A 13,918-nucleotide genomic window follows, 5' to 3' on the forward strand; every position below is an offset into this window, starting at 1 on the left:
TATTATTATTATTATTATTATTATTAATATTTTATCCTTGCTTTGTAATGATTCATCTTATAATCTATTTTAATCGTGACTGCTTCGCGGGTTAAACATTATGAAAAGCTTATCAAGAAGCATATTTTTGCTTCTTATATAAACATACAATATTTACTCACATATTTCTTTCCTTGCGTAATTTCTACCCCTGGCGTTTTCAGCATGTAATATAGAAATTTTGGTTTGTGGTGTTAATATAAAATGTATGGAGGAATTGGAAAGTAATTTCTATAAGTAGAAAGAATATTATTACTGAAATTGATTAGCTCTTTGAAATGCATAATGTAATAACATTAGTGTGTCATTATATGTACTTTTTAATGTGCTATGTTTATCATTAAACCTGTTTCTTCAAAAATAGTATACCTCCACCGCATTTAACTTCACCACTCCCAGTTTTCGAGCGGTAGAATCACTAAGAAAAGGAGGAAATCTATGCGAGTGAGTATGATATGTATATCGTCTTTAGTTAACATGTAGACAATAAATCCAAAACATTTTATTCGAATTAGTTTTCAGGGTGTTTCAAACTGTTTTTACTATTAAGTAAATCGAAACTGCAGTAGGATATATACACAGGATCTTTCTATAGTTAGAACTAAATCACAAGAAATAATTCAAAAATATCCTTTCAAATATTAAAGGGGATTTGAGGATAATACTAATTTTTAGAGTAATATTATTTTTATATCTAATTTTAGTAGAGATAATATCTTTTTGTTAAAGTCTACATTCTTTACGTATGTGTTTGCAATCATTTTTTCCACTTGGTATCCACGCTTTGAATTTTTAATAAGCATACATATCACACTTTAACTAAATGATGTCAAATCCAAAGTGTGCTTAAGTGTTTAATTAACATTTAACATTTGTTATAATTATTATATGCTTCTTCTTTCTGACAGAAGCATTTACAGATCTGTTTCTGCACATTTGTCCAAATTCTGTCTTGCATGCATAACGCAAAATAATAAAATTAATTTGAAGCAGAATATTTTATTTACAAAAGTGGCAGGAAATATAAAGTCCTTAAATTAATTAAATTAAATGTAACCAACATTATACATTAAATTTCAAATTTATACAAATTTTATGGCAAGAACTTCCATCTTCATCACCCAGCAGTCCAAATAAATTCTTAACCTGTAAAATTATACATTTTCTTATTCTTATTTCTTATTTTATTATTTTCTTTAGTGATACAAATTTTAATTTCTTTCATAGAAAAGAAAAAGCTAGTATAAGACATTCAAAACAAAATTTTATTATGAACTCAAACTGAGCACTTTCTCAGAATTTCTGACTATATGACTTACATATCTAACAGTTAATTAAAAATCTGTAGCTGGAAATAAAAACAAAGATTGCAATCATCTTTTCCACTTGGTATTCACGCTTTGAATTTTTAATAAGCATAGATATCACTATTTAACTAACTGATATCAAATCCAAAGTGTGCTTAAGTAACCAGCGCTCTACTTTCTATCGCACATGAGTGACCGAACGTATAACATCAGTCAACATGGTAGTTTGACACAGATTCAGTTCTCAACAGCCCACCAGTTTCCGAATGGTAAAGTAGCTGAATACTGGTAGCTCGGTCCGGGGTTCGAATTCCGGCGAATTGGCCGGTTGCATGGGCGTTTTCGTGGTTGTGTTAATTCAAATTTGGTTCATTTACATGTAATGTATATACTAGCCAGCCCCTTAGAAAGTCCTCCAAGAAAGCATTGGGCAAATAGCCCCCTTGGGCAAGTAGCCCTCGAGTGCATTACCATAACCAAATAAACCAAACCAGTTCTCAGCAAACAAACTACATATATGGGTATTTTTAGTATTTTTCTCTATGTGTAATGCGAATATGAGTTAATTTCCTTTAGGAAGTTCCTCAACGAAATTATCTCTTTCTTTAAGAAGATAACTTTAGTGAGTTGCGACTTAATATTACAGTCTACGTATAAAAAATAAATCGAAAATATATATAGCATATAGAAAATATATATAATATCAGTACATGGACAAAATCATCTACTCTTTATCATTAGAGTTTACTTTTGTATAACAATTTGAGCTCTATGCAGTTTTACTAAGAAGGCAGTTAAATCAAACTTGCAATATTTATCATTTTAATGCTTACCATGCTAAAATGCTCTTAGTGTTAATGTAACAAATTTCGCCTTATTACTGTTCAAATTAAATAAAACATTAGCTTTCTTTGAAAGCATTTACTTAGTATTTTTTCCTAGAATAATAAAACAAGCATTCGCAAATTAATAGAATTTTTTTATGTTGTAATATTTTTAACTAATAACGGAACATAGTTGCTGCAAAGTTTCAATTTATGAGCAGTTTATAATTTTGAAAAGATTTACGTAATATTTAAGGATACTCAGAAATTTTTCATTTAAATGTAAAAAAATTCCCAATAACTAATGCTGTATTTTCTTCACTTTCTTGACTTGGCATTAAGTAATAAATTTTTAAGCAATTAATCTTTATTATTTAAGTCAGAGTTTCCTCTAAAAGTTTTCACAAGGTTAGGATTTCGAGCTCAGAGAAAAGTTTTGGAAAATTTTTAACATTTTCAAAAAATCTTTCAAAATTTCTTTAATTTTTGATAGAAAAATTCTGAAAAAGAAAGAAAATACTTATAATAATCACTTTGATTTTAGAATGGCTATTTAATAGCTTAAATCAAAATTACATTTCAGTAATCACACAGGAAAAATTTAAAACAATTAAATAAAAACTTAGTCTTCAAAACTGTTTTAAAGGCTATCTCGAGGAAGTTCCAAAATTCATTTAAACAAATTTTACAGTGTTATACCATGGGCTTCATTAATAGATTAGCTTTCTGACATAACAATTGGTAAATTGTATAATTTATAAATTTTCTTTTTTTATGTAAACTTGCATCTGACTCCAATATAAAATTTAACAGTTTTAACGAAATTTTACTGAAACATATATATTATAAAGTTTTGTATATATTTCTGTTCTTTCGTTTTTTCAGTTTTTAATAGTATATTAAAATATTTTGATAGGGTTTCTTTTTATAGCATTTTACTCTCAAAATAGAAATGTAGAAACAAACGCCTTAACTTTAAACACTATTATTTTGTTTTCAGCCGAGTATTAGTTTCATTCAAAAATTTAGACTTATCAGTTGACAAACAGATATTTATTTAAGAAAAGAAACGAAGTATTTGCTTTCTTTTAATTGCATTTTTTTAGTTGTTAATCGTCAATTCGGAGAATGAGGTTGGCGGTATTTGTTGAGATATGTATTTGGCGACAATTATAAATACGATAATCTATTGAATGTGCTAGTTTGATTCAATATGAAAAAAGGAATTAGTCTCCAGCAATGGCGAAAGCCACCTTTTTATCCCAATCTGTATATTAACCAAATTTGTTAACAGTTTAATAGTGGACTCTTTGTCGAGGTGTTAGACTATACATCAGTTTTGTACACCTTTTTCCTTCGTTTTTGGTTGTTTGCAGGCTTTTCCAGTTTTACTTATTTTTATTCCATCATTCTGTAAGAATTTACACTAGTTACTAAGTAAAAGAAGGTATGGAGGTCAAAAGTGGCCCAGAAATAACTTATTTATTAGTAGCAAGAATAACAGAGACTTTAGTACACACAAGTAGGCTTTCAATGTATCATTGACAGTGTTATAGATTTATTAGTTTGTAGCTTCTACAGCTTATCTAGAGGACTGTTATTTCTCTGGAGTAAATCTTCATTAAAATCAATTAAATTATTTAAGTTAGGATTATACGAGAGGCAAGCTAGACATTTTAGTACATTTATTTAAATTTTGTAAAATAGTGTATGTAATTATGTGAAGCTACATATTGAGCTGCCTATGTGTGAATTAGGCAGTTAATTTACTGTAAATTTAGTTTATAAAACCTTCATGGTTGTGTTAATTCAAGTTTGGTTTATTTACATTAGTTGGTCTATTCAATGATTTTATATTTTAGATCAACTGGAAACTATAACTCTCCAATGTACAGAAGAGAGAAAAAGTTAATTAATGAAAGCCAACTAAATCTCATACATTCGGTACACATTTAAATTTATTATTTGTTTATAACAAAAACTACAGCTTCAGAATTTATCTCGACAATTACATTTACGGTCATTATAACTAATTTACTTACTTCTAGTTTTCAATAAATGTGTCCTCCTTCACCATGATAACCTCCATCTGAAACGTATTGATAAATCACATCATTACTGTGTATTACTTCTGGGATTTTGTGGTGGTACCTCCTGTCATATCTCACACTAGTCGCAAATCCATGATCTCCATAACCATGATGGCTATGACCGTGCGTTGGATGAATCTGAATGTCGTAGTCATGTTCCAAATATTCTGACGCTAGAACTGCAGCCAGGAAACAACTGATGACAACGAAGAGAACCTAAAATTAAGATTTATGAGTTATTTTAAGAGCATTTTATGAGGGATTCCATGAACTCTTATAATATTTTCATTGACACTTATTAACCTTTTCATGTTATGTGCTACAAAATCCATTACCACCACCATTAAATTATTTCTCGCGAGTTCTTTTATTTTGGGAGAAACTGCCTTTATTGATGAGAGATAAAATAAAAGTCACCTGTATGTCTCCTTAATTTTATATTTTAAAATTTTAGTGATATAGAATACGAAGTGCAGAATAGTTGGATTTTAGCGAATTTTCTGAGCAACACAAAATTAGTTAGATACATTTGCCTGTGTTGGTATATTTGTCTAGTCTACTGTTGATGGTATATAAGTTATTTATATTTGTCTGCGTCAAATATGTCTTTTACTTTAGGACTGTGGTATTTCAGAAAACGTTTCATAGAAGTATTGGCTTGTATCTACCTTGCGTATGAGTAAAACAATAAAACAATGAAATCTTCCATGTGTAATTCGTCCTACAAAGAATGGATCCTTGAAAGAATTATTAAAACTCAGCTGTTCATTAAGCTTTTAAAAGATTTAAAGAAAGTGTTTATCAGATTTCATCGTATGATAAAACTCTAAATGAATAATGGTATCCGATCTAAAAGGTACTTTAATAAATACTTGTAGTTTCCAGATTTTAAATTTTAACGTAATGTCATTTTACTGAATTATATTATTCTGAGTACTTTTTAAAGTTCCTTCTTCTTCGACTTCATTTATTTAACTTTTAGATCTTTTCTTTTTCTTTTTTTTTTTTTTTCAAAATTTTCATTCTTTAGTTAATTTCAAGTTTCACACATTTATAAATTTTAGACCACTACTGTTCAATATTAAGTCTTTCTAAAGCTATTCACCGTTACCTGCACTCAATTATGAACTACAAAACTATATTTTCCTGACTACTTATAGATTTATCAAGAATTTTAAACCACAAAATTCATCATCACTGATTTTAGCATATTCCTTTCATTTCAAAATATAATTAGAAAGGTTACTTTATTGTAGATTTGATAACTGTTTGTGAATTGTTTTGAAATAAATACTGTGTCTTTGTAGTATAATATTGTAATTAAATTACTGAATGATGAAAAATTTCTTAAACGAATTATCTGAATCCATATTTTTTAAATCATGCAAGATATTTTGAGAGTAAAAATTTATAAGCTTCTTTTGATTTAAATAATCAACCCCATTTATTTATGCTATTATTATAAATATATTTAAATTTAATATGATCATAATTTATTTAAATTAGAATGATGTTGTACAATAATACTTAGGGACCAAAAAATTTATTCATGTTAGTTATTTTAGTGTTATAAACTCTCTACTTTATAATTTAAACTATCTCATAAAAAAATCTGACAGCTTTAAGAAGAGCGAATATTATAACAAATCCTAATATTCTCTTTAAAATATTTATTATTGATTTAATTTATATAATACTACATATATTTCGATTTCAAAACTAAAATAAATAAATAGAGTAACAGAAAAAGTGTTTTTTTCCTAAACTATAACTAAGTAACAACAGTTGTAAAACTCAGGTAATAAATACAAAAAGATTGGTGCTGGTCGTTACTTGAGTGGCCTACATAATTAGCGATATAAAACGATAAATATGTAACTCCGCTTAAAATAATAACAATAACAGTAACAAAGCTAAAACACTAATATTTTACCAACCTTGAACTTTTGAACTTATGTACATGTAAGATAAAAATATGTAAAGCAAATTTCTAATTTTAATTGGTAATAGTCTCTTTTATTCTTCATTTTAATTTGTGTACTTCCCTTTTCTCTCCTGAAAGTAGCAGCTGTTAAATCCGAAACGAAAATATAAAGTAATAAACTCCGAATGAAAATATTAAGTGAATATTCTCGGAACGAAAATAGCTATATTTGCTGAACTAAATAAAAATATTAGATAGAAAATCGTAAGAAAATTCTGATTTGCGTATCAAACACGCATGCAGCAATAGTTTGCTCTTACATAAGCATATATAAGTAACGAATGGGTAGTCTAAGTGCAAACATCTAACTTAATTACAAAATTGCACATGTGATGAAATATCAAGAAAGCCATTTAGAAATTCGAATTGCAGTGAAATTCCTTATATCGACTAGAAAATACTAAATTGAAGCAGTACATAAGCAATATATAAAACTGTTGTTCATTTAAAAACTATGTTTGAAAAATAAGCTCCAAAATCGATATAAATTAATGGCTGGAAACCAGGTATTTATTAATTATACTTTTTGACAAAATCATATTTTGATGACTTTCAGAAATCGTAAAATGCTGCCGCATTTTGTCAGAAAGGCCACCTTTGGCAATCTTTATTCATATCTAATGTTTTTCTGCCTTTGGCACCTAGAAATTAATTTTAACTGATTTCATTCTTTATGCTTGTTTGAAGCCTTATTAACATGTTTTCCAAAATAGTACGGAATTCAATCATCACAAATTTTCTATACAATAATTAATTTTTAAGATACTTCTCTATAAGTGTATATTGTTTCCTTTTTTATGTCAGAGAGAGAATTTGTTTAATACTCTAGTGAATTTTACTTATTTGAAGTGAATTCAGGGATGGTATGTACCACTTCTTGTTGCCAACAAGTCTGCCGGTGGGATAACTGAATAGTTAGGTCTATCAGCTTTATGTATTTTGTATTTCATTATAATAAATTATTTTAATTAAATTTTAAACGGTGGTACGTTTTTTAGTTATGTTGTTAATTGTTTAGTACCTACATTATCATAAAAACATTCAGAGGAAAACATCCTAAAAGGCCTGATTGAATACAGTCCTCCATACTGAACTTGAATATCTTCGTTGTTACTATTAGTAGTATAACATTTCTAGGTAGATCTGAGTTTCAAGAGCTGGTGCATGTTTTTCTCTACATTTAAAATTATATGTATGCACAACAGTATGAAACGTCCAAAAGTCAGAAATTGTAATGTCTTTTTTTCCTAGATTTAATAGCAATAAAATTCTTATTTCTGATTGATCCCAAGATTTATACAACTTCAAAACTAAAGCACAGCATTTTTCAACCTGGAAAACTATAAAAGTTTTCTCCCATACATATGTTTTTGCGGCGTAATAGTCGGAATATAAATGCGCTATACTGAGGATCCAAGTTTATTTCTCGAAGAAGAGAGAGTATATGTTTCAAGTAATAGCTTGTTGTCCCAACAAGCTTTTACAAGTGAGTGCCTTTTATCATCACATTTGGTACACAATACAATTTTGCCACACTAATTAATTTAACTATACTGTAGTTTAATTAATTGTTGAAATTAATATAATTAATTATGAAGTCAGAATATATTTGCTGAAATTTATAAGTAATTATATTTTGTGAGTGATAATTCTTTTCTTTTCCTTTCATAGAGAAACAAATTTTATTATTTACCATTTGGACTGGTGTATACTAGCCAGTTTCCCTTAGAAAGTCCTCCACGAAGGCTCCCTCCCGTTAGGCAGATAGCCCTAGTGTGCTTTGCCATAATTAAATACACCACACTACCATTTAGACTGTACGATACAGTTGTTAACTAAGAAATTTGGGTAGTATTTTATAATACTAAGATTTGACAGAAATGAACAAAACATGAGCTGCCATTGAAGCCTTATTAGTTATTAATTACAGCCTTTGAATGTCTTTAAAAATTTATGCCCTTGATGCAACCATTTAAATAGCGAGAAAAATAAAATAAATAAATGATAAAGCCAAATAAGGATTTTCAACAAAAAGGGTGATTGATAAAATTTTAAAAGTCTGCATCTGGACTAAAATTCGTAGAAAACTCTAAAAAAGGTCTTTAAAAAATACAATATAAATATTGATTTGGATAAATCTAAACAGGATTTAGTTTTTGAAGAGAGAGAATTAGGTAAGTATCGACAACAAGAAGAGGAAATAAGAAGTAAATGCTGTTAATGCGAATTACGGTAGGAAAATTTGTAAGTATCTTTGGATGATAAAATATTATTTTCCAAAGTATTCTCTCATAAATTGGAATGGAATCGTATTGTCATAAAATACAGGAATCATTGATTTTTAATATAGGTTAAGCGTGTAACGTACACAAATCACATGAAAATGGGTTAAGCGTGTAACGTACACAAATCACATGAAAATGGGCTAGTTCCTTTCCACCTCATACAATTTTGCAGTCAGAAAGCTTACATATAAAATCTAAATAATATAGTTTTTTTGTGTCAAAACACCAATGTTTTCTACTTCGTAATTCAAGCATATTATTGTAAAGATTATATTATTATAATAGATAAAATTATTATAATAGGCATATTATTATAATAGACAAAATACCTCATTATTTTTCTAAAGGGATAAACAGTGCAATTAAAATCATTCCTAAACACTGAATGAGCAATAATTTGTTTTTAATTTCATAAATTTTAATTAGTTTATTGTGTTTATGAATAAAATTTACAGAAATGTACTTTGTGCACATTTTGCATTTCAAATTTATGTTTGTTAGAAAAAAACTTTAATATAATATAATAATACATATTTGGACTCGATGAATTTAAACAAGTAGTAAAAAAAATTATTATTTTAAATCTTCGTTCCAAGCATTAAGTAATATGAAACTGCTCTTACCAGGTTTTTGTTCATATTGAAGGAAAGCTCTACTGCCCGCGTAGATGATTTTTATAATGTCCAGTTATGTGAGTTTCTTTTATGGCACATCTTAATCCCCGCGAGTCTTTTATATCGTGAGAGGCTATTGGATGCAAAATCACGATCCACTTTCTTCAAAACAATATTCCTTCCCCCCCCCCCATCCTACCGTCTCGGCCAATGATTGATACTTCCGAAGACAAAAATGAGGTTAGGTGTTCAGGATCAACGAAACTGTTTTCGATTCGCAATGCTTGTCTATTACGGTTAGTATCACAAAAAGGAACCAAGTAAGCAGGTAAACAGAGTTTCCTTCACCAGTTTTAATTTCTCCATAGATTGAAAGACTCGCATTCTTACTTAACGCGAAACATACAATGTCCCCGGTTAAAAACGTTTAGTGATATCTTAATCTCACTTCCTTCTTCCAATTATGTATTTTTTATAATGATTATGTCAATACGTTGTGAAGTCACAAGTCTGAATTTTCAGAAATATTTCATTTGTACTAAATTTTAACCCTTTGTTGCATACAAATAATCTAGAGACGTTAAACGAAAATGTTTGTATTTTTTCTACTTAAAACAACCTTAGTAATAATAAAAAAAATAATTTTATTCAAATTTCGTTTTAAATAATTGCTACAGTTTTTTCACTACAGTGGACAGCATGCCTATACGTACTTGCATACAAATCTCTTCCCAACGATTTAAGGTCATTGCATTTTAAATAATTTCCTGCCTTGTTTGCAGCGATCATTACCATCTTCTATATAGTAAATCTACAACTGATATGTACATACAGATCCCCCAAAATACCTTCATTTCGTCGATTGTGATTGATTCATTTTGCGTCGACTTTGTACCTATTGGACTCAAATGTCAAATGCTCTAGATAAATTCATTGCCAAACATAAACGTTTCCAGAGGTGTTTTATCTAAGCAGTACATTTGGGTTTCAATTCACTCTTTTCGGTATATCTTTATCTACCCACTCCCCAATTTTCTCAAACTGAAATTTAAAATAAAATGTCTAAAATTACTAATTATGAATATGGCAGTATAAGAAAATGTAAGCAATCTTATATAATGTTTATTATGAAAAATTGTACTGTTACGAAATGTACAGGAGTGGTAAGATGGCTTCCCAGCAAAGCAGTTTTAGGGTTGCCATAAAATAGCAAGGGAAGGCATGTTTGCCACATTTGGTGTGAAATCGTCCATTTGGCGGCATTTGGCGACAAAATTGACGATATGCCATGCTATATAAACCCGGCTATATAAAATATATATATATATAGTCGAAAGCTATATAAACCCGGCTGGTCCGCAGTCAGTTAGTGTGTGCTTCATCGAGAGGGCGATTCAGAGTGCCTCGTCTGGAGTGCGAGTTAGTATCGAGTGTGCTTCATCGAGAGGGCGAGTGTGTGTGCCTCGACTAGCGAGCTCATAGTCAGTCATTGAGCGAGTGTCTCGAAGGTCTAGTGCCGAGTTGGTCGTCGAGTGCATCGAGAGAGTCTTTTAGTGCATCTCCGAGTTTTGTCTCAAACTGTGCTGAGTCGAGAGCTATACTCTTGTGTATCGTCGAGTGCATCGGGAGTTGTAGCGTGGAGAGTCTCGAGAGTACGTGGAGTTCCGAGAACGACCAAGTAGAGTCGAGAGCTGTACTCTAGTGCTTTGCCGTGAAGCTGTCTCCACCGTGATAGCCTGATAACCTGAAGGCTGTGTCGCTGATCGTGTCAGCGTGTTTATAGTAGCTCATCGACGACTGTAAACCGTGTTTTGGAGCTGTCCTGACAATACTGGTAAATGAAGTGTTTTCGATACTTCATCAAATGTCGTTGTTATTCACTCCAAATCTACGAACCCCGTACGAGCGTGAAGGAGGAAAATAACGTAACAACGGGTGACAGAAAAGAAGAGAAAAACGCAACAGTACTAACTTGGAAAAAGAAGTAGCAGCCATGTTCCAAATGGCAAAGCTTTACTTAGTGATGCTATACAGCCATCTATGATCGACAGTTGAAATTTCTAATAACATAGAGTGAATAAACACAGGAATGGAATCTGTTAAGGCATTTACAGAAGAATAAACAAATATAAACTTTTGTCTATTAGAGTGGACATGATGCAACAAAGGGTTAATAGTTTATTACAGCAAGTTAGGTAATGTTCATCGTGTTTTCTACAGCTTGGGATGAAATGAAGTACATATACTGCGCAATATCTGCATGGAACCAGTACTTAAAACAATTGTTTGTCATGGGATGAACTCCAAATAGCCAAGCTGAATTTTGAAGTACATCCCGTCTGTAACGCGATCTTTCAGAGTAATTAATGACTAAAGAAGAGCAAGCTAGATTATTTGCTCATTTGAAAGTAAGGTTACTTCGATGTAAAATATGCAATGCCTTCGTCGGGATTCGGCACCGATTGCTATCCGGACGTATTATCCAATTACACTCCGAAGACACTCAGAAAGGAGGTAGAATATGCCTCATAAAATTATTAAAACGGTTTTTTTGAATTAGATGCCTTTTGAAAATAGATTCTCTCTGTGGTGTAATGTTACGAATTTTGTATTTAGTTAGCAATTTTTAGTAGAATTGTAATTAAAATTGTTTTACTTTCCCGTGCTGTGTAGCATGTGACGAGTTCTAAGAGAAAGCTACGTCCGAAAAAGTAAAAATATAGAAGCACGCTCATTTAATATATAGGTATCTCGTAATTTATATTTAAATTGAATAAATGCAATTCTGCGTTACCGTAACTGTAAATCTACTCTCTTTAGCTTTCCAGAAACTTCGAGAAAATAAATTTAACAGAATGTTCATATGCACGATTAAAATGTTTTAAAAATCCTGAGGAAAACATCTCAGTTCAGTTGTTTATTACTTGTGTTGTTTACATTAGCTGCGATAAATTTTGTTGAACGGATTAGCTTTCTATCGGCTTTGGATTGTGTTCTATTAGTATTTTAAAATATAACTACTGATTATATTGCGTGATATTGTGATATTGTACGAATATGTGTAAGGAAACGTTTCAGCATTTTGTTTTATTTCTTGTGATAAGAATAAATTTTATTAACTTTTAATCGGACTTGTGCATTCAATCAATTATGAACACGCACGCAAGCAACAATAAATTAACTGTATAGCAGTATTGGTGGAAATTTAATTCTCAAGTTCCTTGCATTACGAGATATAACAACAAACAGAATTAGAAGGGAGCTTTACTTTAGCAGCATATGTTTGGACTGTTACTCATTAAGCTGTGAGTGTTCTTGAGGCAGCTTAAGATAGAAAAACGTAGATAAATGTATGTGTATGTATAATGTTTTAGATGTGCATTAATTATTACAATAGGTACAAATTGTTTAAAATGTTTACCCTCATCTGACGAATGAAACAGGGCTTAAACATTTATAACACTTAGAGAAAAGGATGTAAAAATTAGCGTATTTTATTTTATAAAGCACTGAAATTACTAGTCATCATAAAATTAGCTGATGTGTTTAAATTTTGATGATTTGTCGTTTGCAAAAAGCAGCAAAACTTAATCCATAAATTAAAAAACAGAAAGCGTAAGGAAAACTTTTGGCTTTTAACACTAGAGTAAATATCTTTCGTTGTCTCTTCATTGACAGGAATATTCTGTGCATGTGCTGTTGGACTATTACCTTAGAGGATGAGGAAAAATATGATGAATACAAAACGCTTGAGCAAAACAGAAGCAGAGAAAGCAAGAAAATGATTTTACGAAATAAGAGATTTTTAACTTAAAAGAAAAGGGCATTTAGAATAAAATCTAAACGTATTAAATTTATCAGATTATGAGAAATATTAAAGACATTAAAAGAAGATAGTTCCCTGTGTTAAACAGCACTTTTGCTAGATTTAGTTGAAATGAGTTGAACAAAATTTTGAGGAACAGATGAAAGACAGGTAAGGAACACTGATTTTTTCTTCTGAGGTTTAATTAATAACAACTTTAAAATAGATTTTAGTATGATTGGTACATTAAACATTATATAGGAATAAAATATGTTAAAAATTCCCTAAGAATTCAAAGTTTCTGAATGGTGTTTCAAGATATGAATCACTACTTTTGTTAACAAGGAGAACAACGAGAAAAAAAACCTAAATTACTTCGGTTCAGGAAAAAAACTGAAATTTTACTTGCATGGATTAGAATATGTTAAATGTGGATATTCCAGACAGTTTTGTAATAAATAGAAAAATTTCTAATATGCCCAGCACACAACCTCCCGCCAACTCCATCTATAGCAGTAAAAGTAAAATATCACTTAAAGTTGATCATTTGTAAACAAAATATAATTTATTGTCCCAATAAAGAGAAAGATCCGAAATACACTCGGAATATTCCTATATGTCCAGCAAATTTTGGAACATATTTTATGAGATATAATTGACCATGAATAAAAGCTAGTTTCTCTAAATTGATATCAATATAATTAAATGTTTGTTCCTTCATTGCTAAATACCAAGTAGTTCGTTTTTTATTAACGAAAATTTTATCTGTTTATAATAGATGTAAAACATATGCTTCGAAACGAACACCGTAATTTTTTTCTACGTTATTTCTATAACATCAACAAGTCTAAATTCATTTTGATCTGCACGAATATTTCCGAGATATTTAGTTATCAGTAAAAATTGTTCGTTAGTTCCTGGAATAAAAACTGAATAGTACTAATTACTGCGCGTTCATCAGTAAGAAGTA

At 30.0% G+C, this 13,918-nt stretch overlaps 1 long non-coding RNA gene across 1 annotated transcript; it reads right to left on the reverse strand.

Moving 5' to 3' along the window:
* Positions 1-1,022: 1,022 nt before the first annotated feature.
* On the reverse strand, positions 1,023-9,303 carry LOC118185882 (uncharacterized). The gene is made up of 3 exons (XR_004757679.2): positions 9,153-9,303; positions 4,213-4,476; positions 1,023-1,185 (listed from the first exon to the last, which is right to left on the reverse strand). It is a non-coding gene; the product is annotated as an uncharacterized LOC118185882 (long non-coding RNA).
* Between the last annotated feature and the right edge of the window lie 4,615 nt (positions 9,304-13,918).

This window comes from Stegodyphus dumicola, chromosome 1 (assembly GCF_044657685.1).
Source record: "Stegodyphus dumicola isolate Sdum_Otavi_A_Nest chromosome 1, ASM4465768v1".
NCBI lineage: Eukaryota > Metazoa > Arthropoda > Arachnida > Araneae > Eresidae > Stegodyphus > Stegodyphus dumicola.